At 37.4% G+C, this 5,000-nt stretch overlaps 1 protein-coding gene across 2 annotated transcripts in view; it reads left to right on the top strand.

Annotated features, from left to right (window-relative positions):
- Window positions 1-5,000, top strand: part of LOC122253867 (uncharacterized) — a 104,445-nt gene that overhangs the window by 62,681 nt on the left and 36,764 nt on the right. The window lies entirely within an intron of this gene.

Genomic DNA, 5,000 nt, shown 5'->3' with positions numbered 1-5,000 from the left:
GTGATATATATATATATATATATATATATATATATATATATATATATATATATATGTATATCAATATGTGTGTGTGTGTGTGTGTGGGTGTGTGCGTATGTGTATGTAAATGTATAATGCTAGGAAGAAGAAAAAAAAATAGAACAAGGAGAAGATGAAGAAGAAGAAGAAAAAAAAAAGTCGAAGAATGAGAAGAGGGAAGAAAATAAGTAATACGAAAATTAGAAGGACGACCCTCGGTTCCTGATCCCTGACAACGGCCGGAGCTTCCGCTTTAAAGATGTTCCTTTGACCAAGGATCCACCTGCTGGGGCTGATTACATGGCGTGGCTGCGAAGGGAAGAGGGAGAGGGGGGGGAGCGGCGGTAGAAGGGGTGGGGGGGATGGGGAATGAGAGTTGAAGGAGGGGGAAGGAGGTGAGAAGAAGGAATGAGGAGAGAAGGAGAGGAGAGGGATGGGGAAGAGGATGGAGGAGGAGGTGAGAAGGGGAGGGAGGAAGGATGAGGATGAAAGAGAGGGGGATGGCTAGGGGGGGTTGGGGAAGAGGAAGAGGAGGGGAAAGGGGAGGAGGAGGGGAAGGATGGGGAATGAGGAGGGAAGGAGGGGGTAAGAGGACGGAGGAGGAGGTGAGAAGGGGAGGGGCGGGAGAGGGATGGGGATGAAGGAGAGGGGAATGATTAAAGGGGGAGGGGGGAGGAGGAGGGGGATGAAGGAGAGGGGAAAGGCTATAGGGGAGTAGGAGGGAGAGGGTTTGAGGGGAGTGGGGAAAGGGGGGGGAGGAAGGTGGAAGAAAATGGGGAGAAAAGTGGAGAGAGTAAATGGGAAAGGTTTAGGGAGAAGAGATAGGGAGATAGTGAGGGACAAGGGGGAGAGGCGGGGGAAGGAGGAGGGATAGGGAGGGAAAGCAGGTAAGACTGGAAGGGGGGGGGGGTAGACTAAGAGGGAAGCTTCATTACTTACTATGTATCTTTTATTATGGATAGAGTTCATTAGCAATAATGTGTTGATTGTGTGCTTGTGTGTTCGAGGAAATGAGATGGGTGTTTGGGAGTGTATGTGTGCGTTTTTTATGGGAGCGTGTTTATGTGGGTGTATAAATGTGCATATGTTACTATCTGTAATAACTATCTGTGTGTGTGTGTGTGTGTGTGTGTGTGTGTGTGTGTCCCTGCATGTATATGTCTGTGCTTGTGGACATGTGTGGACGAATATGAACGTATACAATGGCTGTATTTCCCACACAAAAATAAACGAATTGCAGGTTTCCATATATAACCAACAACATGGTTCTTCTCCTCCGCCCTTGCCCTAACCTTAATCCTATCAGTGTTAGATAAAAAGGTCTACCATCTGCTACACACACACACACATGCCGTCAATAGCAGGAGACTGGTCTAATGGTAAATAAAATAGCGGTTTAAGGTTTACAAGGTCGCGTGTATGTGTTAGTGAGAGAGAGGAAGAGGGAGAAAGTGAGAGAGAAAGAGAGAGAGAGAGAGAGAGGGACAGACAGACAGAGAGAGAGTGAAAGAGAGCGAACATTGGATTAATTAGTGATGACCCAATAATCACTGCGACAGAAATCTAATTTGAGATATCAACAAAACATTAAAAGAGGGAGAGAGGGGAATAGATTTTTGAAGAATGAGAGAGGGAGAAAGAGATAGGAGGAGAGAGAGATAAACAACATAGATAGGGGGTGAGCGAAGTAGAGAGAGGGATAGAGAGATAGAGGGAGAGAGAGAAAGAGAGAACAGACACAGAGCAGATGAATGACTGTGACACCAGTGATTTCATATATCATTATTTATGTTCTATATCCCGCCCCGGTAATTTAGAAAAAAAACATCTCTTTATGAAGTAACATAAAAATATTGAAAGTAATTATAAAAATAAATATCTTTTAAACAATTTAAATATGCTTAAATATACTTAAATTCCAGTTCATCAACAGTTAGGTTCCAGTTTAATCTGAACTTTGTTATTTTGTTTTATCATGTTATTTTCCCGTGGTTCTTACTGTTATCACTAAAAAAAACACGTATATACGGCTTGATAGATAGATAGGCAGGTAGATGTGAGAGGGTAATGCTGGTCATGATCATGATTATAACATTTTTGATAATGATGGTAGCATCCCTGATAGAATAATAATGATATTGATCGCGAGGAAAATGATAATGATGATAGTGATGATCATAGCATAGCAATCATAGTAATGAAGAAAGATGATACTCATCTATCTCCCTTTGATATATATATATATTTTATATATATATAATATATATATATATATATATATATATATATATATGTATATATATTTTATATATAAATATAATATATATAAATATATATATATGTACATATATAAAGATATATATATATATACATATATATATGTATACATATATATATGTATGTATATATATGTATATATATATATTTATATATATATATATATATATATATATATATATAATATATACATATACATATATATATATATATATATATATACATATATATATATATAATATATATATATATATATATATATATATATATAATATATATATAACATATATGTGTGTGTGTATGTGTGTGTGAGTGTGTGAGTGTGTGATATAAATATATATATATATATATATATATATATATATATATATATATATATATATATATATATATTCATATCTATATCTATATATATGTATGTATATGTATATATATAAATATATATATATATATATATATATACTTATATATATATACATACACATATATATATATATAAATATTTATATATATATATATATATGTATATATATAAAAGTATATGTATGTATATATATATATATATATATATATATATATATATATATATATATATATATATATATATATATATATATACATATATTTTCCGTGGGTCGGAGGCCTCCCGGCGCTCTCTATCCAAATTTTTCAACAGTGATCAGTCAGAGGCGTAATTAAAATACATACACAATTATGCTAATGGCAAGAGATAAGCAAGATGCGGCATGTGAAAGAAGAAAAAAAACTAGGCCTCGAGTCAGCTTTCCCAGTGTTCCAGCTTGCAAGAAACAGGCTAATCGATTCAACAATTCTGCTTCTGGGTGGGGGGGGGGGTGAAAGAGGGAGGGGGGCTAGGAGTAAGGAGAGGATATAGGAGGGGAGATGGGGGTAGAGGAAGAGGTTATGGAGAGGGAGGGATGGAGAAAAGGGAGGAAGAAGGGGATAGAGGAGAGAGAAGATAGGATTAGAGATAGAGAGAGGGGGAAGAGAAGAGAGGAGAGGGAGAAGAAGAGAAGAGAGATAGGGAGAGAGGGTAGAGAAGAGAGGAGAGGGAGATGGGTAGATGAGGGGGAAGTGGGGGTAATGGAGAGAGGAGAGGAAGAAGGGATGGGAGAGAGGGTAGTATAGAGAGGAGAGGGAGAGGAAAGGGTGGAAATGGAGGGGTAGAGTAAAGGGACAGGGAGGAGGAAAAGGGATAGAAAGATTGGAGGGAGCAGTAAAGGAGTGGGGGGAGGGGGGAAGTTAAAGGGAGGTGGTGGGAGAAGATCTTATCTTGGTATTACCTGATCTCTCTCTTTCTCTCTCTTCATCTATCTATTTATCTATCTTCTATACATCTAGACACACACACACACACACACACACACACACACACACACACACACACACACACACACACACACATATATATATATATATATATATATATATATATATATATATATATATATATATATACATATATATATATACCGATCGATCTATTTGTCTCTATCTATCTCCACATATAGTAAACCAGTAGAGTAATTAAAAATACTAGTCAAATACACTAGAGACAAAGTAATATTAATACAAATAAAGGCCGTAGGTTAAACATTTACTAAAGGGATATATGAATTAATGAAAATGTACGACAGGCTGATTAAAACATTCAAACTGATTTCAGGAGTGTCATATCCTTATGATAAGCTCGGCCAACTCGATGCAACTCTTAGATGATATAGTCTCCGCTCTTCCCTTTGTTTTCTTTAGTCTGTTGACATAGAATAGGAACGAAGAGGGAGAGGAAATTGGGAAAGAGGAAGTCTCAAAGGGTGGATAGATAGAATGAGAATGAAAGGAAATTAAAGAAAAAAAAAAGATCTATGCGTGTTTGTTTGTGCTTATCTATGTGTGTTTGTATGTATGTGCGTTTGTGTGTATGTGTTTTTTTTTTTTTTTGTGTGACCTTTCCTTGAGGGTTGGAAAGGTCAGTAGCAAAAGAGGGTTGGATAAGGTATAACTATATCAAGAATAAGCGAGATTGATATATACCACGTTATACCTAAATAGATTACGGCCAGCTTAGCCCACAGATAGACTAATTTCATATGGCGTCACAAATTTAGTCCGTCTTAGAATTAGAAGACTCTTAATCAAATTTGGGAAAGAATTCATAATAATATGTTTCAGATATTTGATAGAGCGACAGGATATGCTTGGACACAAGCAAAAGGATATTTGGGATAGAAACAGAGAAAAAAAAAAAACATGGACGATAGATGTAGGGTAGAGACAGAACCATGTTATGTAGGATAGAGGCAGAGGAAGGCATGTAGGGTAGAGACAGAGGAAGACGCGTAGGGTAGAGACAGACGCAGACATGTAGGGTAGAGACAAAGGAATGATATGTAGGACAGAGACCTAAAATATGTGGGATTGAGACCGAGATCTAGACGAAGGAGATGTGTACGAAGCCGCGAGTAGGAGGATAGAGGCGAAGGAGAGTTTGCTGGATTCATGAATCGGAAACGCGCTCATAAAATTTATCATTGTAGGGACATTATTCTAACATATCGCTGTCTGGAGGCGGGAATTATGGACATGTGCGGGTGTATACAAACTCTTAAAACGTGCACGAGAGGCCATACACACGGATAGATCGAGAGAAAGAGGAAGGCAGATAGACAGATAAACAAACA

This window comes from Penaeus japonicus, unplaced genomic scaffold (assembly GCF_977035675.1).
Source record: "Penaeus japonicus unplaced genomic scaffold, GWHDUDI00000001_assembly GWHDUDI00000007, whole genome shotgun sequence".
Lineage (NCBI taxonomy): Eukaryota > Metazoa > Arthropoda > Malacostraca > Decapoda > Penaeidae > Penaeus > Penaeus japonicus.
Note: the sequence above shows the minus strand (reverse complement) of the source record. Positions and strands in the feature narration are given on the sequence as shown.